Source organism: Chinchilla lanigera, unplaced genomic scaffold (assembly GCF_000276665.1).
Source record: "Chinchilla lanigera isolate Chin_1 unplaced genomic scaffold, ChiLan1.0 scaffold00039, whole genome shotgun sequence".
Lineage (NCBI taxonomy): Eukaryota > Metazoa > Chordata > Mammalia > Rodentia > Chinchillidae > Chinchilla > Chinchilla lanigera.
The window spans coordinates 15,129,250-15,154,024 of record NW_004955440.1 but is presented as its reverse complement, the minus strand read 5'-3'; the positions used below and the strand labels follow the sequence as shown (position 1 = coordinate 15,154,024).

Genomic DNA, 24,775 nt, shown 5'->3' with positions numbered 1-24,775 from the left:
CCCTGTACATGCACTAACAAAATATTTTAATTTCAAAAAGTGATACAAAATGCCTAGCTCAGATGGATGCTGATGCTGCTGACTGACCCAAAAAACTGAGAAGGAAGACATAGTTTATAGAGGGATATACTTCAGATATGCTTATTAAAAACTTTACTGGTGCTGATTTTAGGAAAAATGAAGAACCTGAAGGAATGTCATCTACATGTCTGAGAGACCAAAGTGATCTACTATTTGGAGTTAAAGACCTGGTCTTGCCCTTTTTTGACATCTATTAGCTTTGTGATTTCAAGTTCCTCAATCTATCAGGGTCTTGGTTTTCCCATCTGTGAAATGGGAAATTGAGTGCATGGCATCATCATTAAATTCTCATCCAATTCTAACATTATATGGGTCTAACATCTGAGTAACCATTTTCTTCTTCAATCATTTTTGACTTCAGCCACAAGAGAAAATCCAATGTCCTGATTTCAGTTTTTTTTAAAAAGCTAGAGTTTAAAGAGGAAAGTTAAGGACCCTCCTTTGGTTTGGACTTGTTTCCCCTGCTCCAAGTGTTAGAAGCCTGATGTCCAGTATGCTGATATTCAGAGGTGGTAGGAACGATATGACGTAGGACCTAGTGGGAGTCATCAGCCATTGGTGGTAACACCTGAAAGGGATTCGCATAATTCTTGTGGGACCCAGCTATAAGCTGGCTTCATAACTCACCCCATGACTTCCTCTTGCACATTTTCCTGCTATGGGGATGCCACCTGTCATGAAGCCCTTGCCTGAGCTGAGCTAATGCCAGTACCAAACCCAGAACGTTGTAAGTTAAAGAGGTCTTTTTTTTTTTTTTTTTTCACAGAACCCAGCCTCTGGCATCTCTTATAGTAATGGAAAACAGACTCAATCCTTATGTGCCTCCTATGTGCCAGGAACTATGCCTGCCACACTGCTTTGCCTGGTTGGCCTGGAAATGCCCACAGGGGACACAGAGAAGACCTGAATGGAAATCAAAGATGCGAAGCAACAAACAGTACCTTCTACTTGCAGTTCCAGTTTCTAGTTTATGGCTCAAATACTCCTTTCCTACAAGTCCTTAAAATGTGTTCACACCACGAGGGTAACTAATGAATTTTTTTATTGATACTGAAAACTTATAGGGAGACCAGGGAGCCTAGAAATGCAGGAGGAAAGTAATTAAGTTTTAAAATTATTTCTTTTGAAGAGTAACAAATTGCAATGACACTGTAATGAGATCACTGATATTAAAGATACTATCAGTGCTCATTTTGAAGTCTTCAATGGCTTCCACAGCCAGCAATTTTTAACGCGGTTGAGGTAATGACTTCACACAAGCACTTGGTCTTCCTCCCTCTGTGAGACTCTGGTACTTCCTCACGTTGACAACAACAGGAGTATTTATGCTCTTCGTAACTTGCAAGACATATAACAGAATGACCAAAAATACTATCATCTAGAATGAAGTGCATATCCCAAGCCAATACATCCAGCGCTCCATGATTCGGCCCTATCCGTTCTTTTCTGTGTCCCAACTCCAGATGCTCCTGCACACTCTACGCCCTCACCTGAACAGACAGTGAGCCCCCAGCTGCCCACGCTGCACTGTGCCGTGTCTCCGTTTGCCTTCTCCCTGTCCTCCTTCTGTCCTCTTGCATTCCGGGCACACTACTGAACACAGCTTGACCCTTCGACTGCCATCTTCCAGTTGAACCCATCCCTGAACTGAATTTGCCAGTTCCTAATTTTGTGTCTCACTGTACCTTCTGTCACGATTTCTATTATTCCTTATTGTAGCTTTGGTATGTCTATATTTCCCTGCTAAATCTTAATTTCTAAGGATAGAATAATTGATGTTTGTTGACTGAATGAATAAATATTATAATATAGTAGAACTAAAATTCAGCCATTGCATTACTTAGTCACTCTAATGCAAGGATATACTGAAAATACATTTATAGGTACAGAAAACCTATCTTGTTTATTTACTATACAATAATTAAAGGTAATAAACCCCCCTAAAGGCGTCAAGGTCTTGAAATATATGATTTAGGGGAAAAAAAGACACCATGCATACAATATGGTCAGAAAAACTGATTGACTAAATTTTTTTATTTTATTTATTCAGACATTGTGTCCAAAAAAAACTAGAAATAAAGAACAGACGTTGAATTATCACTACCTTAAATTTCATGCTGCATTGGGATTCAACTTGTAATACTAAAACCGTGGGACATTCATCTTCCTCCCATCTGTGCTCAAACAGGTACAGTTTTACCCTTCAGGGGTATATTTACGACCGTATCCGTCATCAGGCCCAGGGAAACAGCTCCCAGGGAATAAGATTCCCACCATGGCAAAGCTAAAGTAATCATGTTAACATGTGCAGGTGAGATTGTTATTGATGTACCTGTCTATTAAATGGAAACTTGGAAAAGAAAATCAGTAACCACATGCCCAAATCTCCCTCAGCCCTAAAAGACAAAACCTGCTTACTCAGTGTCAGTTATAATACAAACAGACAGATACAGAGGCACTTGAAGTTAAAGCTCGTAAAGATCTCTTTAGCAGAAAAAAAATCTAATTCAATGGTTACATGCCAATCAGGGTACCATAACTAGGCAGGAGCTGAAAATACAAGATTTAGAAATCTATTGTAACCCCTTTGGGAATGCATTACTCCTGAATGGCTGTCAGAAGCAGACTTAAGGAAGTTAGTGCCGCTCACCTGAGGACAAGGTGGGAAGGGAATGGCTCCCAGTTAGGTGAACACTTACAGAATCCCACTAAACTTTTTGCAAGAGTTTCACATTAAATAGGTTTGCAAAACGTTCTCAAAGTGCATGCAAGTGAATTTGGATAATAAAAATAAATCAGGAAACAAAGAAAATTCAAAGGTACCTTTTCCCCGACCATCACACACATTATACAAACATAAAAGCATGAACATCTCCTAAGGTAGTCATGAAACTTTGGACTCATGACTGATATATCCATCCTGAGAAAACATTTAGCCTTTAGAAAAGGGCATCATCTCCTGGGTCAAAAGCATACGGTGAGCTTCACACTTGACCTTTTCATCTAACGTCTCCTGAACTGCATTACAGAAAGGAAGACGGGGGCTGGAGATCAAAGGAAAAGAGCAGAGGAGATCTGATCTGCTCTAACTCACCAACCCAGGAATTCTCCAGTCTACATGTTTAGCCCCAAGTTCCTTTCCAAACCTTTGAAATAAAAACGGCGTGCAGGGTCATGCAAGTAGGGAAAAATGATAATCTGGAACGGGCCAGGTAGTCACGGTTGGGAAGAGAGAAGTGATGCGCCCGAGGGTGAGGAAAGAGAACCTCTCATGCGTATGTACCAAGCTTCTCCATCCACAGACTCTCCTCTTGCACACAGGAAAGGGACCACCAACAACAGGTTCATGTAAGACGGTCCTACTGCCAGCACCGCTGATCGGGCCGTGTGAAATCTGCCCCCACCCGGGCCAGTAAGCTCCCTTCCCCAGGACTGCTGAATCTGGGGCTGGAGAGAACACAGTCATTCTTATGCAGTGCCGTGATTGGTGAGACATGCACCTCTCAGGAGCTTCTGAGCTCACCATCCCCACCGCGTTTGCATCTGGGCTGCATTAAGAAAGAATGAAAACTGCAAAGCTGAAAGATAAAAAGAGAGATGGGTATCAGATGCTAGTTCCGCGCAGAAGGACCAACTATAACTCCGTTCTTCCAGCAGTTTCACTCCACTGTCTCTTTTTTCAATCACTGTACAGTTAATAACGTAAAGGAAGGAGGACAGAGGCCAGGTGCCAAATTTACTCTTAGCCAATCACACAGACCCAGAGTGCAAGGACCAGCCCTCAGAGTCCACAGAAAGTAAGCCAAGGGCAAACAGACAAACCACAACAAACAACAAACCACATTCTGCCTCATGTATAAGGGCATCATTTTAACTAAATTTTCTTCCGTTAATTTGACTTGGGCATTTGCTGTTCATAAACAACAATTCCAATACTTGATAATAAACAAAGTAAGTCAGAAGTGCAGGACTTGTTCTTAGTCCAGCACCTGGTAGAACAAGACACTACGCAGGGCTACAGTGGCTCTGTGTGGTCCTTCCATCCCACTTGCATTAAGGAATGCACCGAAGCTGTTGGGGAGCCCAAGGTGAGTCCCTTGACCCCGCGTTCCTCTTTTCTCTCGGCTTCGTGGTGCAAAGGGGCTGGGAGTGCAACCGACCTTTACTGTTTGAAAATGTCAGTCTGCTCCAAGCCTGAATATTAATGACCGCCAAAGTCCGGAGAGATCGGCTTGGTAGCATGGGCTTATCTAATGATGAAGTTGCCAAGAATCAGGTCTCCACACCCCACTCACAGTGTGAAGACGTGTTCGTCTTGGCAGTTCTGGGCGCTGTAGATGGGGTATTTGAGGGGTCTGAGAGTGCAGGGATTTGCAGGTCTAAAGCACTTGGTGTGCTACAAAGTGGCACACCAAGTGGCACTTTTGTCTTACTTGATAATAAAGAGTTTAGACCTTCAAATGTACCTGGAGATGTAGAGGGATGACTAATTTGAGATGCACAGACTTACAGGTGAGAAGTTTGAGACGCTAAGACCTCCATGACATTTAGCCATCTGAGTTGAACAGTGGGGTTTTCCGGGAGCTGACTACTCGTTTATGGATGTATGTACGTCTACATGTATGTGGGTTTGTGACTACCAGATCTTGTCTTAGAGGGAAAACCAACATCTCTCTCAAATTTAATGCAATCTCAAAATAACGTGAGATTAGGTTTGAAAGCTTACAGTTTTCTAAAACTAGACCATGACTTCCATAAAGCACAGAAACTATTATTCTTTATAATGAGAAGAATTCGAAGACCAAGTCTCATATAAGCAATTAGAATGACACGTGAAGACATATTTAATCCCTATCATACTACCGTAACTATAGTGCATACCTTTGCAAAAAATTTCACCAAAAGACGATTGCAAAAAACAGTTTCAAGTTTTAGAGACAGAATGCTGAGATTGTGGGTGCTTTTCTTGGTTGTACCTTCGCAGACTATCCTACTGGCCTGCAATCTTAGAAATATTCTGAATTAATACTCAATAGAAGTTTGAAAAGATTAATCCACTTACTAGGAAGAATTTTGGTTCCACAGGAAGAAACGTAATGAGTTAGGTGAGTTTTAATTAAGTAAATCCTAGTTCTCTTGATAAGAGTGCCTCAGTCTCACTTTACAGCACACCAAGTACTTTAGACCTACAGATCCATGGACCCTCAAACCCCCAAAGCTCCCTACTTACAGCACCCACAGCTGCCAAGACAAACACATCTGCGCATCGTGAGTGGGGTGGGGAGACCCGACGCTTGGCATCTCCGTCGTTAGATAAGCCCATGCTGCCAAGCCGATCTCTCCAGACTTTGGGGGTCATTAATATTCTTAAACTTCTATTCAAGCTTGGAGCGGACTGACATTTTCAAACAGTAAAAGGTCAGTTGCACTCCCAGCCCCTTTTCACCACGAAGCTGAGAGAAAAGGGGAACGCAGGATCGAGGGACTCACCTTGGGCTTCCTCAACAGCTTCGGTGCATTCCTTAATGCAAGTGGGATGGAAGGACCACACAGAGCCACTGTAGCCCTGCGTAGTGTCTTGTTCCACCCGGTGCTAGACTAAGAGAACAAGCCCTTTGCTTCTGTCTTCAATGGTTCTTCCCTTTTACCTCACGTTGCTAAAGAGAAGCAGCTACCAAAATAGTCTCAGTCACCAGAACAACCTCTGCTGCGGCCACCACTTAGCCCCACCCTGTATCTGCCTTCTCCGTCTAAGCAGCCTGTCCAAGCAGCACACGCTGCGCAGCAAGGGCACACCCGGGATGAGAGACACGCGGGTTTTCTCTGTGTCTGTCTCTAACACAGCCCTTTCCCTCGGTGACATCTTTCTACACCAGATTTCCGGATAGCACTCCATAGAAAACAGTAGAATACACCACTGAATTAGAATTTAGTTTGCTAAGGGAACCTTTAGCTCACAGAAGGCTACAGAAGGCTACTCCTCAGGGCTCCTCATTAAAGCAGCAATCCTTATCACAAGCCCGATCACTTCTACCGTCACCTATGGAATGCCAGAAAGTTTGGATTTATAAGCTGAAAAGTCGGAAAGAAAGAGCCTTACAGAAGTTTCAAGGTGGAGACTTTTTAATGAACATACTTAGGTTGTTATGAGTCAAGTTCAAAATTCAACTCACATATGAATGATTTTTACAGGAGGAGGAGTAACCTGATGTTCAAATCCATTTGCCTCTCACTTTGAAGTAATTCATTGTTAAAATTTCAGTGAAAATTTTACGGAGTTGCCCAGAAAGCAGCACCAACCATCTGTAAGTAAAAACAAAAGCTCTCTATAGTGTATATCATAGGTTCAAAGCACTTTGGCATCAGCAGATTGAACACATTATTAAAAGAATTTAACTGCAAGAAGAGCTACAATAATTACACAGCAGCTGGTCTAATGTTGACAAAACAACTTTTAAAGGCTTTCAGAAGCCTTAAAGGCTAATCAATTAAAAAGGCATGAATAGTAATGTGCGTGCTACCCTTAACGCTGCAAGTGACACTGCCCGCACAGACGGCGATGTCTCCATTCTGGAACAAGCATTTCTTACATCCTACAATGAAGCCGAACGTGTGAATAAATTCCAAGTTGTGTCTAGGTGAGACGATTATACTTAAAATAACTCCATAAAACTCAATTATAAACACTGAACTTAATGAGCATTTCTGTACTAGCAAAGTTATTATCAAAATGCCAACAGCTCATGCCAGAATTTGTGCTAAAGTTATCAAGAGCAGGCAATGAACGCTTCAGACTCCCATCTACAACAGCTGGAGACACGATAAGGGAATGCATGAGTATGGAATGGTGACGTCACCCTCCTGAGGATTTGGACTGCCCAAGTGGTCCTGTGGAAAGGGTTCTCCCAGCACCAGCCCACATTTCCTTCAAGGTCCACCTGGAAGTCTACCTCCTGCAAGAAGCCTTCTACAGACATCCCCCAAGGCTCTACTCCTACTTTATTTCTGAACCCTTTATGAAGGGCCCAGCAGGCTTTTTCTGCAAGAGCCAAATGATAAACATTTTAAGCATTGTGGGCCATGCCACAAATGTGTCCCAACTAAACACTCAGCTCTACCACAGTAAGGTCAAAGCAGCCAGGCCCAAAAGTTAAACCCATGCCTATGGCTGTGTTCTAGGAAAACTTCATTCATAAAGAGAAGGAGCCAGAGGATCTCACGGGCCCAGCTCTGCCAGCATACGCCCCCTCTGCCCTGCTCTGCATACAGGGTCCTTTTGTGAACACTGGGGGCGCCTCCTCACATCAGCCTGTTTCTGACGCTTTTCCTTCTCCAGGAAATGAACCTCCCAGTAACCTTCAGTCACTGTCATATCTTCACATTCTACACTCCCTGTCCCCTCCTAAATCATTCTCTCTCCCTGGAGTACTCAGCATAAATAGGCCTTCAAAAGCCGCTTCTTTAATTAAAGAGAAATACCATCATTTTTGCCTTCCCGACCCCCAGAGAGGAGGTCTAACACCGCTTCACCTAGCAGCCCTTTATGCATCTGAAGACAACCGCCGGCTATGGTATTTACTGTCTGCACTGCTCAGGAGATCTATCTCGAGGCATGTTTTATTGTTAGTTTTCTTCTTCCATGGACACGTTTTTTTCCCTCCTCATTTAGATGGCAACTGAAGCATAGTCCCTGGCACTTAAGCTCCATTTAGTTTTATGAGTGAGAGTGGCAGAATGACCACAGAAGTATCAATCAACAAATCCTTTTCAATACCTGCCTCAGCGAGTCCTACTGGTGTGGCTTCTGATGCAGGAGCATCGCTCACAAGCAGCCATCAGATTGTCCCTTCGGATGTAAAACTGATTCAGAGGCAGAACCTCTCTTCCCTCTCTCCTACCACCACGGTATTCCAGAAGCCTGACTTTAATGCTCCCGGAATACGAATGCTCCACAAGAGATTCCCCAGGCTGGGTCCACTCTGTGATCAGATCCCGCGCTCAACCCTTCACTGGCTCACAGCAATCCTGTCTTAGTCTCCGTAATACCCTGTATTATTTGTCCCTCTCCTTAATGCCCCCACCCAAAGCAATACATACACAGTCTACACGTATGTAAAGGCACGTAGTAGGCCCTCAATAATACAAGCTTAAATTTTTAAAAAGTCAGAAACATGTGAAAGGTGGGCCTTAGGAGCATGCAGTCATTCTCACGGCCTGAAACTGATCTTTCACAACATTCCTACTTTCCAGGCACTGACTAGTATCTCCCAATACAACCTCCAAAGTCTCCTCCCCAGACTATTCTCCTTCTCAAGCAGTGAAAAATATTCAAACAGGCTACTTTTAATATCTCTGTGAGAAAAGGAGCCTGTAAGACCGTCACAATGGCCCCATCTCACCGAACATCCTTCTACCTTTTCGTACACCTTCTCCCCACCTCCAGTCCCCTGCTGCCAGCTACACTCCAGCCGACACCAAAAGAAACCAATTCAAGGGGTTCGAGGAAAGAGGGAGGGACTTCACAAGTCCCAGGTGAGAGCCAGTTGTTAAAAGTAACTGAGGGTGCCACGTCCCCACATGCACATCTGCTTGTGGACACTCAGCAGGGAAGTGGAGAGGTGCCAGTGAGGGCAGCGCGGGCTTCTGTCTGCCCGCCGCGCGGCACCCCTGACGAGCTGTCAGCTTGGGCTGTGCCGTCCCTGCTGCACAGGGAATCCCGCACACTGCCTCACCCGCCTGCTTACACTGAAAATCTTCGAAAGGACACAAATTGAAAATGCAGGTTCTGCCATGCATAAGACGCATTCTTAACCAGACCAGCCTCACACGGCTGGTGCCTCGATTTCTGGCCAGTACCTATGTAGAATGCAGGATGGAGCTCTACTGGACAGCGCGAGAGGGTCTACTTGTTCCTTCTCCGGCCCTACTCAGCCAGCACCTACAGGACTCAGTGGACACAGGCAAGCTGTCAGGCCGTGCTGGCGTTGCACTCTGTACCTCCTGGAGGCCAAAGGGAAAGTGGGGCTATGGACTGTCACACTCGGTCACTCCAGGTGAATGACTGCCGCACCAAGTTGTTGGCATTCTTCAAGGACAGTGAGCGAAGAAACACCTAATTTGTTCTTACCTCCTCAGAAAGTTTTCTCAAAGTCCTTCACTTTCGTCACTCCTAAGAAACTGTTGCACAGAATACAAAACTGGGCTTGCCTACAGATTTCAGTAAAAGGTGGAGGGCGAGGGAACAAGGGGCAAAGTTTCTCCAACCACTGTTCTGAGATCAGCACGCTTTGTATTATTTTTATGAGGAATTTTTGCATTTAATTATCACTTTGTATCAAAAGTATGCAGAGATTTTTTTTTCCTTTTTAAAATATGACTCCAAAGTTCCAGATAGAGTGCTAAAATACGTACACATCTTAGATTTATCACCAGGCCAGTAAAATTATTCAAGAATCTGCCTCTAGGTAACTTGCCATTTCTCTCAAATTTAAGAACAAGAGAAAGCTTCTAATAAATTTTAAATTTTCCACATAGTTACTTTGGAGAATATGAAATTATGAGAAGAACTAAATTCAAATTCCAGGCTGCTTTTGGAATGCTGAGATGACCTCCTCATAGTCTATGAAGTCTGTGAAACATCTGTTTTGATAACATATGTACTTAAAATTCCCCACATGTCAGTTTCAAGTTACTGCAGAATATAAGGCGGCAGCAGCTGCAGGGTAAGAAGGAAAAGCTGTTAGTGCAGGGCCGGGAAAGGCTGAAGCTTTTAACAGGAGTCTCGTCTCGCATCATTTGCACATCACGATCCTGGGGAACTGACTGAGTAGAGACTCCACCCCACACTCCTCCGGTGTGATACAATTCTACCGTAACCTTGGCATGTTTTCCCTTCCCATCCTTCCACTGAAAGACTGGAGAGTTCATTTTAGTCATTTTACCAAGATGCCCTCCCCTCCTTCAGCTACCCCTCCAACCCTAACCATCCCCAAGGACCAGCTCCACTCCCATACCTCCATGAAAGACTGTGTCTCTTCCAGTCTCTAAAGTCCTACTTTTCTCTGCACCTGCTAATAAGGAACCACACAACTTCAACTTAGTTATCTTCAGCGTGTTGCTGATACAAAGACCTGACTGCCTCCCTCTTTTGCATCTGTCCCCCTTCATGGCTTCTGCAAAGACTGCAAGGCTCCCAAAATTGTACCTTCGGCCCAGACATCAGCCCTGAACTCACATTCACAGTCGCCAGCTGCCCACTCTGTATCTCCGCTTGGAAACTGAACAGACCCTTCAAACTTGAGGGGCCCAAAGCTTATCTGATCCTCTTCCAAATCCATTCCTCTTCAGTTTCTGCACCCGAGTAAATGACAACCTCATCCTTCCAGTGGTCACGACCCAAAATTGGTGCCATCCTTGACACTGCTTTCTCATTCCATCCCTATACTGTATACCCTTCGATAAACCTTACCTCGTGAATTCTTTCCAGCTAAGAACGCCCTCTCCACCACCTCCACTGCAGCTACACAGATCTAAGCCAACATGCCCTGAATTAGTGCCACAGCTGTCTCCCTACCTCCAACCTCACCCTCCTGCTATTTGTTCTCACCGCAGCCAGAGATCTTTTAAATCATTTAATCCAGTCATTCCTCAATGTCACATTTTCCAACAGCACCCAACTTAGGAGAGAGACAGAGACAGAGACGAAGGAGGAGGAACAAGAGTAGGAGAAGGGACTGGGAGGGGAGGGGAGAGAAGAAAGGAAAGGAGGGGAGGACAGGTGAGGGGAGGAGCAAAGCTAAGCAAATGCTAAGTTCCATGAGAATAGATGCTCTGTCCTACGTATTCTTTTTATATTCCTGAGTAAGACCCAGAAGGAGGTACATGTTGTGTTCTCACTGGCAAACACATGAAATGCTAGGTTGTTCAAATTGTTGGACATATTAAAAAGCAGACTGTGTTAAGGCAATTTCTTTCTTTTTTTTTTTTTGGTTCTGGGAATCAAACTCAGCGCCTTGCGCTTGCCAGGCAGTTTGCTGTGCTGCTGAGCTGCATCTTTGGCCCAAAGTAATACTGAAAGATGTAATTATTTTTAAAAGCTTTCAAACCTATCTAAACTTAAGCTTATAATCTCTGTATCAGTGTGAACAATCTCAAAATCATCAGTAAAAGCCAGTTTTTATGTGCTGTCCAAAAAAAAAAGGCACAAATACCTGTTCAAAAAACAATGGTAAAGAAAGTTCCAACACTATCATTTTGGGTGTAAATCACAATAAAATAAATTCCAATGCAAAATCCCAATTTCAATTCTTTCGCCATTGAGTTGGTTATTAAAATGGACAGGTGCTTTTACAAATCAATTCCACCTTATCAAGCGATGATGTTGGTGATGACTTCATCAAACTGTCAGGGAACTGATTAAGTCGGGAGAATACAACAAAGACACAGAGACTCCTCTCCCCTATCCGGAAAGAGAATAACGCGTATCTGTGCTGCAGACTGAATGTTCTGCCTCTACCCGCAAACTCTTGTGCGAATATGCTGGCTTTTAGAGTCAGTCTTAGGCAAGCAACTAGGCCATGAGGGTGAGGCCCTCATGCTGGGATTACTGCCCTTAGACATGGCAGAACTTGCTTCTTCTCTTTCTTCCTATGTCCATCTAGGAGGCTATGAGAAGACGGCCACCCACAACCCAAGAACTGGATCTGCCAACACTTTGATCTCCAACTCCCTCGCCTCCAAAACTGTGAGCAATAAAAATTTGCTTGCTATTTGCGGTGTTTCTGTCTATGCTAATTTGTAACAGTAGCCTAAGCGAAGACACGCTGTCATCTCCCAAACTAGTCTTTAACAAGGGCCTTACTGTACTCGTCAGTAAGCTTAACAAATGCCCTGAAAGCCTTGATCTTTCTATACATCCAGGGTATTTCCTATAAAATTAGGTACAGACCAAATGCAAGCTAGCACCTTTTTTATGTAAGATAATTTGAAGGTTATGTAGAGATAGTTTTATAGAAATTCTTCATCCATAAAAGAATTAGCATTTCAGAGGACAAATGCTGCAGCACACCAAAACAAACCCTACCAAGCGTTTTTACAGAATGCATCTGCAATCTCCTACAGCACTGCAGTCCTATGCAAGAAGACTCAGCTCTCTCAAACTCATGCAGAGGCTCCATTTCAGAATCAATCACATGGACACCTCTGTTCAACTTTGTGACATCTGTACAAAAGTTTCTATTCTGAAGTCTTAACTCTCTACCTGTGCATCTTTAAACACAGGAAAATAAACATCAAAGACTAATTAGCATCAGAGTTTGTGAGCAGAGCTACAAAAACATTTACTTTTAAGTGCTGAGTAAAATGGTGTGGAATACCAGGAAACGGCCACATCACTGGCATGAAAAGGGAGGCAATTATAGTAAGCACCGCTCATTAGCTCATCTGTTCATTTACTCAGCAAATACTGAGTAGGAAGAATCTCCTCATGAGGTATCTATCAAGCATCTACTCTGTGCCAGAGCTTGCAATGAATGGTGAACTAAGGTATCACTTATGTTAAAGGGAACAGAAAAGGTGGCTTCTAAAAATGGGAGAGCTGAATTCAAAAATGAGTGTAGTTCAGTACGGAATCTCAGCTCAATGAAGCCAAGGCCCCATGAGATCTCGGAAGAGAGCCGGTATCATACGGCATCTTCTATTACTTGGACAAAACACACTTATCAATGATTTACCACCTTTCACAATACAATTTGAAGCTTTAATTAATTAAGTAGACACAACTTATCCTAATTTAGGGACTCTTACACTTTTGTGTCACAGAATTTTTTGTTGTCTTGGGTTCTTCGTTAAGAAGTATTCATTGCTCATATTAATGATATTTAGTGTGACATTTCCATACATGCACACATGCACTGATCAAAACCCAATCACCCTTTGCCACCTCCCCCACACATGCATACATAATCAGGCATATTCTTTCCAGTCTCTAGAAATCTCTGTTCTACTTTCACGTCAACTTTTTAAAGCTTGTACCTGTGAGAAAGAGTATGTGGCTTTCTGTGTGTGGCTTATTTCACTTATAATATCTTCTAGTTCCATCCATTTTGCTGCAAAAAACAGGGTTTGACTCTTCCTTATGGCTGAAATAAATACATGTATTTTTTTTCACATTTTCTTTGTTCATTCATCTGTTAATGAGCACATCAGCTGATTCTGTTTTAACTAACAGAACAGTGCTACAATAAACACAGGCATGTAGGTGTCTCTTTGACATGCTGACTGCATTTCTTTAGGATATAAAGACAGAAGTAGGATAGCAAGATCTTATACACAATTTTCAGTTTTTTAGACAATTGGAGAAAAACAAAATAGGAATATTAATGCTTCATCCACAGTAAGCTTTAATTCAAGTGACACAAAATTCAACAAAGGTTCTTTTTTTGTTTGTTTTTTTGAGTTTGGGTGTTGCTGTGTAGCACAGGCTGGCCTTGAACTCATGGCAATCCTCCTGCCTCAGCCTCCTGAGTGCTGGGATTGTAAGTGTGAGTCACCACACTTGGCTCAACAAAAGGTTTTTTTAAAAAGAATTTTAAGAGGGCAGAAGACCAAATATTTGAAATAATACAACATGTAAAATAAAATGTACAGTAAAAGGAAAATTGTTATCAGATTTTTAGCTTCTGCATTCTAACATTACCTAAAAAGTTATTTCTTCTAAAACATATGAAGAAAACCAAACTCATAGACTACTGCCACATGCTGGCTCCAGGTCATCTGCAGGGATTTAGATTACTCCAATTCCAGAGAACTCAAAAAGTGCAGTGAAGAAATATGGACGAAAGTGTGAATCCTCTCTCTGCCCAAGGGATTCCAGCTGACACTGTCTTCACCTACTCCCAATATCCTCCACCAAAGCAGCTATCTCAGTAGGTGGAGGTGCAATCTAGACCTCACCATGACTTGCCCTGGACATTGCACTTGCCTCTACTCCCCCACTTACACCTGCAAAGCTCTACAGCATCTACTTGCTCCTCATCAAGTCAAAGGGAGGTCTGGCACAGGCCAAAGAGAAGGTAGAAGATTGATCCTAGTGTGGCTGGGGTGATAAACACCCATAACCCGAGGACGAAGGGAGAAGGGGGCATACTCTGTACATCCTCACCATTTACCTTTTCATCACAGCTCGAGCATTAGTCACACTGCCCTGCTCAGCAGTGTTTCTTCTGTCAGAATAAAATCTGATCCTTCTATAAACTGTTGTTTTCTGAAATATTATCCACTCTATTGATATACATGCCCCAATATTTTTGTTGGGGTATCTGTGTGTGTGCATGAGCTTGGGAAATTTATTCTTTGTATTTTCAATGCCTGTGACTTGACGTGGTCTATTGTAAAAAAATAAAAGCGAATGCTCGCTTTGGCAGCACATGTACTAAACAAATAAAGGGGAAACTCAGTGTGTATTTCTCTTAAAGCAGAAGGAGGGATTTTCTAACAGCACAATTCTGATACAAGGTTTGCAGGCAACACAAACTCTTGCAGGTGAAAGGCAAAGGGGCTAGCTAGAAAAGCAACATGAAAAGAGACAAACTAGATACAGATTCACAGAATTCAAAACCCAGAAGGACCTCAGACATCAAAATATGGCTTAGTCTCTATTTTGTGTTGTACAGAACACTGATCTCACGAAGATCATCATGAAGAGCCTTCATGATGGGCACCACTCGCAGGAAAGTCTCAGGGTTACTGAAAGCATGCCTCCTTTCTGATGTTCTGAGGGGACACTCGGTTATTGTAAGTTCTGAGCAGTCCCGCAGTTTCAAGAACGAACGCATTATTCCACCCCTGGCTTCCCAAGCACACTCATCTCTGACCATCATGCATTTTTCCATTCTGCAACATCCCTGCAACAGCCTCTCCCCTGCTCAGGAAGCGCCCGTGTTCAACATCTCACAAAGGAAGAAACTGAAGTTCCGAAGCGTGAACTGGCTTAGCCAAAGTCCTACAGCTAACTGGCGGGGACAGTCAGCCAATGGCCTGATGAGAGTTCAGGCAAAAGTGGGAAAGACCCCAACTGTCCACAGCTCATCGGGAAGAAGTAACCTCCTCTGTGTCCGCGTCTCAGTCCTTTTACTTGGACTCACCTCCCTTCAACTTTTACTTACCTGCCAGAAGTGGAAGCCATCTCGCTTCACATCCTACACTACTGCGCATGCCCTTCCTTCGGGGAAGCCTTAAACACTGACCTTCCAGACTCCAGGGTCAGGCAACGACCTGCCAAGGCAGTGGCTGTAACAGTAGGAATGGTAGGGACTGGCGATAATTAAAGCAGATGGAGTCTTGTGCATCTCCTTAAATGTATTTCTTTTTATTTTTAGGGACTCCTTTGATAGGACTAGAGCCAGACAGGATCAGAAGTTTTCTTAAATCAGGAGACTAGCAGGGGACAGTCTCCCCACTCTAAGTCCTTCAGTGCCTTCTCCTCCTCCCTCCCTTTCCATTTCCAAGTGCAACCTTACTCAGCACCCTGCTTCTCCGGAGCGATCTGAAATCCACAGGCGATGTCAGAACCACCAGGGACTATACAAAAATGAGTCTGCCGCTTCCCTGCAACATCTTGTAGATGCTGTAGCACTCTACATCCCTTCAGTGCAAACAGCCTAGCTAAAAACTGCCCTTCTAGCAAAGGCGTCTTCCACACAGTTCCCAACCTAAGAGGAAAGCACCACTACAGGCCGCACATGCCTTTAAAATGCCGTTCCAGTCTATGACACACATTGCCCTTCACTGAGCAAGTTAAGATTCTGAATAGCACTAACGGGAGACTATCTTTGTACCACGTTGGCTGTCACTTGCCTGGTGTGCCCATACCCCTGTCCCCCCCCCCAAAGAAAGGAAACCCCTGGGCAATAGGATGAGTTGAACTTTGAGTTGTTTCTCAGAACTGGGTGGAACTGACACTGACCCAGCCATATCTCACCTGATGTTCCTTAAAACATTTCACGTTCCCTGGTTGTCATTCCAATCTGCTGCAATAAACAGGAAGAACACCAGCCAACACAGACTGAACAGATCTAGCCCTGCCTAGCTCCCTGTTTAAAAAGCACCAGTCCTATGCACATCATTCCCTTCTACAAACAGGAGCTTGATGGGAACTGGTGGATGAAGAGGTTTTTCAATAACATAGAAGGATAATATATACCTTTATGTACAGAAAGTTTGCTGTATCACTCTCTATTGTATTCTATTAAAACAAGGATCAAAGGCATTCAACATAGTCTATATGCATAACTCAGTAGCCATCATGTGACCTAGAGAAAAAGGCAACAGCAAAGAAATTACACATGAATAATTAAATTAGGATAATGGGAAGGGGAATGATTCTTTTCTGCCCTGAAACAGAAATTGCCTCTACACTTTGAGAAGCACAGTACTGCTTAGTGTAAAAGTGTGAGCCTGACAGGTTTTTACTTCCACCTATGAAGATGTCATATTTAACCTTCTAAAGTCTAGGTCATCAGCGGCTCAAGGGTTACAGTCAGTTTGAAGATGAACCCCATCTAGAAGGTGTTCTAGGATACAGAGGCAGGGAGGTCCTAAGGAGGACCTTCATGGAGTGTGGCATTCTTTCATTTTTCCTGGAATGCAGAAACCAAAACTAGCTGGCAGCTATCACATGACATAAACCTACCCCCTCCATCTAAACCAACACATTGTGATACCTTGGGATCTTTATAGCTTTTCTCTATTAAGCTTGTCCTTCCAGTTACATATTTGAGAGCTCACTCAGCGTGATAGTATGCTCAGCCTAGCATCCAAGAGAAACGTCATTAAATAGTAAGATATAAAAAACAGCACATCAGGACAAAACATAGGTACAAGTAAAACTTAGACTGGTGGAGGAACCAGAAGAGATTTCTGTGGGGAGGCTGTATTGAGCTGGCCCTTAAAGAACATAAAGGCTTGTCAACTGAGAAATAAAGGTCGGGAGAACATTCCTGGCATGATATATCTGACTGAGGAAGTCAGAGCTGCTGTGACAGTTTCTGTGAATTCACTCAGTTGAGTGACTGGGAATCTAAATTAAAAGAATTTGATAAAAGAAAATTTTTCTCTGAAGTTACACATAAAAGAAAAACCATGTACTTCTAATACCACGCCTTTGATCTTCTATGGAAAACTACTACATAAATGCAGAATATTACTTCTATTAAAGTCAGTATTTTCAAGTGGCAATATTTTTAGAATACTTGAAAGTGGATTTTTTCATCTCCAACATAGAAAAACTCTAAGAAATTAAATGTATTCCACATGAATAATCAAGTCAAAGAACAGTGAAAATCCATATGCTGTAGTGAGCAAAGAACAAATTCTGAGATGTGCTAAATCTTTTAAAGTTATTCATTATGGATCTTCTGCTCCTAGAAGCCAAGATCAGGGTCCAGTATGTTCAACTTAGTTTGGTCTATATATCAAATTATGCTACACTTCTGGTGAATCAAAACCATTTTATCAGATCAACATTAATGATTAGTTTTAAATGTCAAAAAATGCTAGTTCTTCCATACCTGGGTGTTTAAAGTTTAATTAGTGCAGCTCCTTGGCTTTATAGTTGAGGCAAATGACACCAAGATCGTGGGTGACTAGCTGGCTGAAGGTCAGCCGGCCAGTTAAGCTGGAGGAGACTAAATAACTCACTCCAGGTCACATAGGTCACAAATGGTGGAGCCAGAATTACAACACAGGAGAGCTGAGACCCCACATCTGACAATGTGCCATGGAAAATGAATGCAATCTCTCTTTCTATAGCTTTCTATAGAAAGCTATAGGTGACAAGCCATGCAAACAAAATGTGGAGGGCAATAAATGCTGTTAGTATAGGTACAAATAAGTTTACACATTATCTAAATTGCTTTAATGTACAGAAGAACAAGAATTTCCAGGTGTTTTGAATGGAAACCTAAATAATGTATAAATCTGCTAATTCATACTATTTGGCCCTGAAAAGGAAAAAAAATAAGATGAGATAAACGCAGTATTTATCTTTCTTGCTTTTAGGTCACAAAAATATAAGGAAAATATTTTTGAAAATGCTCACCCAAAATCCTACCACTCAAACACATTAACCTCATTCTTATTTAATCATCTGAAGTACTGAAAGGTATTCCTTTAGATAAGTAGCAATCACTGATTTCAAAAAGTAATCGTTGAACAACCCTGAATTTAAGAATTCTTGCATCTGTGACTTTTCAAAGACTACCAAAGATTTTATATCCAATACTGGTTCTGCCTAACAACACAGTACATGGTAATTATCTGACAATGTACCATGGAAAATGGTACATGCATACACCCAAACATATTTTAACCTATTTTAAATTTTACATGCATACACCCAAACATTCTTTAACCTATTTTAAATTTTACTTTGTGTCCTCCTGACAACAGAGTAAGGCTGAGGAGTGGGAATGGGAAGACGGGAATTATACCTTGGCTCCTGGGGGCAGGAGGCTTCCCAGCTACAGGGCCCCACCCCTGTCCAGTAGGGATACCACCTCCTCACCCTAGAGCTGTGTGCTGTGGGCCATGTCCAGGGCTTTCAAGAGGAACATCTGACCTTCAGCCTTCTGAATTGAGTAGCCTTTGGGCTGGCCTACAGAAGCTCTCGCTGTAGTCTGAGTTCTGAGAACAGGAAGAGCCTCTGATAGGTAATCATGTCCTGTCCCTGGAGCCACAGTTCCCTTCCAAGACATAGCTGCTTTCTGTGCCTTGTCACCAGGTAACAGCCACTTTGCCCAGGTCTCGGTCACAATCCTGGGCGCTCACTCACGTACGCTATCTGATGCGCTTGTACCTGCCTTTCTGAAGAAAGACAAGAAGACTTGCACACTCCAGCACACACACTGGAGTTCAGCAGGCACAAGACATAATATTTTCATGGCTAAGATTCTTTCTGACAGTACCAGGTACATTACTAAATATTCTGACCATATCACCTTATTAAGCTGACGTCAGAGAATACCCAAGGACTCCTAGATCCTGCCTGGGGATCAACTGTTAACATTTGTTTTAATCTGTTCAGGATGCTATAACAAACTACCTGAGATTGCGTACTTTAAAAAAAATAGGAATGTATTGTTCACTGTTCTAGAGGTTGGAAAGTTCAAGAAAAGGAGCTGACAGACGTGGTGCCCGGCAAGGGCTCCTTCTCCGCCTTGTACGTGGCACTCTGCTGCTTCATCCTCACTTGCAGAAGACACTGATTCCATTCACCAGGGCTGGGCTCAAAAGGCCCCACCTCTGAATGCTACCACTTAGGTTTTTGGTTCTAATAGGAATTTTGGAGCTGGAGACACCAATATTCAGATCATAAAAATACTTAATAGAAACACATATAAATAGAAATAGATATAATAAATAAATAAATAGAAATAGATAAAATAAATAAATAAATAGAAATAGATATAAAATGCCAAAATTCTAGCTTTATCAAACAGGGCCAGGGCTAACTGGGATCATATATACTGCAGTCCATGTAAGGAAAAAAGCTGGTGACCCCAGCCATGGCCAGGTAGAGAGGTATAATTACAGCTTGTTATGGTTTGTGTCTGGGTGTCCCCCCAAAGCCTCATGCGGCCATGGGGCAGGCTTTTAGAGTTTGATTGATTGTGGGTGCGAGAGCTACACCCGCCCTGGGGTGGATAGTTTGCATACGTAAGGGAGAGCAAGAGGCTGCTTGAGGCCATTCCTGGCTTTTGTGCTTGTTGCTTTTGCTGTGTTCTGCCACCATGAGCTGTAGCCCTCTGCCATGTGCCACTCTGCCTTGTAACCTGCCAAGTATGGACTGAAACCTCCACAAACTGTAAGTGAAATAAACCTTTCCTTCCTTCATTTTGGGTGTCAGGTATTTTGTCTCAGCAATGAAAGAAAAGTAACCAAGACACAGCCAAGGAAGGAGAAAAAACCCCAGTCCCCAAGCATAGAAACGAAGTACAATAACAGATACATGTCAGGGACAGGAACCACAGCAGGTCAAAAATAAACTAGAGAATCCAAGACCGCAACACAAACCAGGTTTGTGGCCCGAGGGCCCTGCGATGCACAAAGCATCCAGGTGACCTACAAATTAAATTACGAGGACTGGGTCACGGGCCCTCAGAGGACAGAATGGCACTCTTCTCATTTCACGTCTCTGTGATCCTGTGAGAGCTTTCGGTCCTTTCACGCAGCTCAGGGCATTCGGCATGACTGACGGGTAGAACCTCTGTGCCAGGCACCAAGGCAGGCACTGTGTTGTCAGAAAGGAAGGAATCAGGCCCAGTCCCTGTCCTCACGTGGCTCACACTCCAGCAACGAATCAGCGATGCTTCTACCGCTTGCCTCTTCATATCCTAAGAGCGATGGCAAAAACGCAACCCTCCTAGGTCTCCTGGGTCACACTACACAGGAAAGCGCTTGGTGCTCATTTCCAAGCATGCCCGCCCCTAACACCAAGCACAAAGAGTCATTTCAGCACGCTGTCCTTCAGAGAAAGAAATGGGGGTTGGCGGGGGACAAAAAGGTCTTCAGCTACAGAATCCTGAAGACACAGACGAGATCACCGTCAAATGAGCTTCTCATTATAGTAAGATCACATGAAATCTTCAGTTACAGTAGTAAAACTTTGGGGCCCGGGATGTAGCTCAGTGGCACAACACCTGGGTGACGAGGTCCTGAGTTCAAGTCCCAGTACCAAAAAAATAGTACAACTCTTTCTTCATAACATTTTCCAAGAACAATATATCAACATTGTAGAAAAATCTGAATAATACTTAAGTTAAAAAAAGACAATAAAAGCCACTGGCAATTCTGAAATAGCCAGAGATAGGCACTATCAATCCTTTGATATATATTTTTCTCCAGATAGGCTGATAAACCTATACAGAAGATTTATATAAACACATTCAACTATACATTTTTAAAAAATAGTGTGACACTAATACAGTTTTAGACCGTACTTTTCTTAATGTCGACTCTAACTTGGTAGACATTTTTTTAAGAGAGCTGAGAAACATTAGCCAGTTTTGTTGTTTGCTGATGGGAGTAGAATTTAAAACCATCTCCTGTAAGTGTGCTTGGGATTACTACTTCCAAGTACACTTATCTTCAAAATTCCATTTTGACTTTAATCTCCCATTCTTTTTCTTCCCATTTAGTTTGTCTGTTAACAGTTCAAGGTCCGTAGCTTGGATGTTACTCACCATCAGAGCTGCCTATTGTCTGTAAACATTCACAGAAGTGTTACATAGACCATCTCCAAACCATTTCCTGCAGCACCTATTTGTCCACTCCGAAGTACCTACTGATCCCCACTTTTGTCTCTGGTTTCTTGGCCAGCTTCCCATTCATAACAAAAGATTGTGAATAGAGAGGGAACCAGGACTTGCTACTTGATTAGGCTTTTTGGAAAGATTTTACAATTACATGTTCTGTAACAGTGTAAGAGCAGATACAGTGTTTGCCTTTAACTCAAATGCATTATTCCTCTTTTCTCCAAAACAAGTCATTATTTACTATAACCTGTTTGCTTGGAGTACCAGTATCCCCATCACCCACATGGATGTGGTCAGGTTTGACAGGCCAGTGTCCTTCCCGAAATCCTGTCCTTGGCAGGAGCTCTCAGGACGCCAAGCAATGTCCCACCAAAGGCCTAAGCTGCTGTCACCGACACACTAAGTTTCCTCAGTACACCTGGGCGAGAGCCTTCTGGTGCTGGGGGTATACCTGCACCTCCTCTGCTGATCAGGTCTGGAGTACCCTGGACACCTGCTGCTCCTTGATCCATTACCTCCCCAGTGTGTGCCCTGCTTGATAGAGACTGAATGCGAGAACGTTACTCAGCAAAACCAGTGGCAAAGGATTCCTTTACAGTCCGCTTATCTCCCTTTGTCTCTGGGCACGGTTTGTAGGAGGAAAGCCAAGCACGCCACACTCCTCCTCTCAGTCTCTGTCTTGCGTTACTGAGAAACTGATTGCAAGGATGCTTCCCCAGTTAGTTTCTGGCTACCTCACGTCTAGTGCACACAGGGTCTGGAACCGTTTGAAGGCTCAATTTTAAAACGTTATTTTTCTATTACACGTACCTAAGCATTTTGTTCCTTCTTTTATTTTTTCCCTCCTGAATTTAGTGTTTTAAAGAGCGTGAGCACAGGGCCTTTTCTTTTTTTTAATCACATTTGTATTCTTCACTTTCTTTTGAGAAACTGGCCTTCTTTCAAGTATTTTTTCCCTAATATGTCAGCATCACATTCCTTTGAGAGACAGATTTATATCTGACACTTCTCTCTAGAGCCCCCTCTCCCATGAGGACAGCGAACTGAATTAAGACGCACGTTACACTCATTATATGCTCCAATCTATGTGGTACCTGGCAGGCGCTGAGTGAACGGTCCCTGAATGAACGGATCACATCAACTGCTACCACCACGTGGCTCTTGCAAGGTGTCATGCAAAGCACTTTACACGTATTACATCATTAGCTCTCAGGTGCTTCCCCGCAAACTTCATTTGCAAGGAATTTGCTCAGGAACCCCTGGCACCTACAGCAAAGCTGCTACACGCTGAGAAATCACTAGGCATTTTCTGCATGGATGAACTGAAGAACTGAATGAGGTAGGTACACTATTCACGCGTTACCCAGAAATAAGCTAAAACACAGAGGCTGAACACTTTCTGCAGTCCCACATTACATGTGAAGCCAAGATTTAAACCAAAGCCCACACACTCGAACCATGACTTCTTAATAAATTCAACACCTACCCACAGCAACGCAAACAAAACCAGCTCCATTTATCTTTGTAAATATTATCCCAGGTCACAATTAAGTACTGTGAGCAACAACTTCCCAGGAAAGGATATGCAAATGATAGGCCTTTAATAAACAGCCAGACAGGCAAATAACTATAAGCTTCTTATTGCTAGCTATGCAAGTAAAGACACGATTTCTTTTCAGGCAATGTCTTCTGCCGCATTTGTTCGCTAGTTAATGGGAATTCCTGAACTTTTCAAAAACGGGTGCTTTTATTCCTACAGTAGTTCTTGGTTTACTTGTCATCTGTTTTGTCAATTCTTTTAAAAATAACACCAGTGAAGTAATCATTTAAGACTTCGTTGTTTGAGACCAAATGGGAAATTTCTGGTTATAAAGTAGGAAACTTACTTGTTTCTCAAACATCTCTGCCACTACATCACTGGGTTTTCCTGAAACACTGTCGTTCTTTGGGACGTCACTCTTTGGGGTTTTCAGTACTTGTATCTTTAACTCGCTGGTAAAAATAATATAATGAAAAGGGTGGTAACTTAAAATCGTTATTCGCTTTCTCCTTGTCTTTATCAGTCTACACCTTTGTAGTGAAATTTAGCAGAGACCAAATGGTTTGGGAGTGGGACACAACGGACTCTGAGAGTATGAGATGAACAGAAAAAAAGAGATGCAGAACACAGAAACAGGCAAACACTACAGTTGCAACTCGGAATGAAGAAATTAAGAAATGGAGGAAGGGACATAAGGAGGGAGGAAGGGAGGGAGGAAAGAATTTGGAAACCATGTGAATCTGAACTCTGCTATTTACCCTGGAAAAAGCAATCTCCGAGAGCCTCAGTTGTTCCATCTGTACAGTGGGGATGATAAAAATAATTACTTGAATAGTAAATTTCAATGTGCTATGTAAAACCTACAGCATACGGTATTTTTTTTATTTGATATTGCTTGCCTAGAATCAGCCCATTTATGCTTTCTGTACTATAGACATTCATCTTACAAAGTCTATCAACAGCTTCAAAATATGGTCCCATCAGCTGTGTCTACCTTTGTGATCTGGAAGCACTTCTGGTGTTTTTAAGCCAGGAACCAAGTTTTGGCATGCTTCGTATCCGTGCAAGCTCAGAGCACTTACCCCGCGCTTTCAGGACCAGAGTGCCATAAACCTCTGTTTAAACAAGGAGGCCTCTTTCAGTCCAGTTTCAGTCTGCGCCTTTGGCTGTGGTGGAAACTAAACTTGAAAACAGACAGATGCTTTACATTTAAATGGTTTTAACATAAATGTGCATTAAGCCATTTCATGGACGATTGCACAAATATCTTTTGCAAACTTGGTACACGTGAGCACATACACAGTAACCATTCAAGTCTCCCAGAGAACGAAGGTGCAGACCTGAAATTTTAAACAGCTACTTTGAGTTCCTTTCACTGGAAAGAAAATGTAATGGCTTTGAGGGAATTGCTCTAATAATACCAAGGCATCTGCAATGGCTGGCCAGAGCCGAGCAGAGCAGAGTGTATGTCACTGCAAGTCAATTTAACAAGAAATAAGCTTCCCTCTGGAGAATCTAAACTCCCCTGCCTCCCACAAAGAAAATTGAATTTTGGAGGTCACACCTTGGGTAGGCTACCAGAGGGAGCAGCTTAACATGCCTTTTGTCACATGCTCTGGGAGGTCAACGCTGTTTGAACAACGCATCCTACCAGAGATCTGTTCCCAGCTCCCCCCAGCACCCCGAATTAGAGCAAGCGCCTGGAGTCCGCCAGGACGGCGAGCGACTGTGGCACTCGCGGCTGGCCGGGTCCACTCCGCCACGATCGCGCCGTCACCGAGTTTGGAGCCCCACAGCGAGGATCGAGGGGTCCGGCGGGCCGGGGGGCGCGGGTGCCGGCCGC

At 43.1% G+C, this 24,775-nt stretch overlaps 1 long non-coding RNA gene across 1 annotated transcript; it reads right to left on the bottom strand.

Annotated features, from left to right (window-relative positions):
- Positions 1–2,112: 2,112 nt before the first annotated feature.
- Positions 2,113–23,373, bottom strand: LOC106149232. The gene is made up of 3 exons (XR_001235277.1): positions 23,279–23,373; positions 6,255–6,384; positions 2,113–3,659 (listed from the first exon to the last, which is right to left on the bottom strand). It is a non-coding gene; the product is annotated as an uncharacterized LOC106149232 (long non-coding RNA).
- Between the last annotated feature and the right edge of the window lie 1,402 nt (positions 23,374–24,775).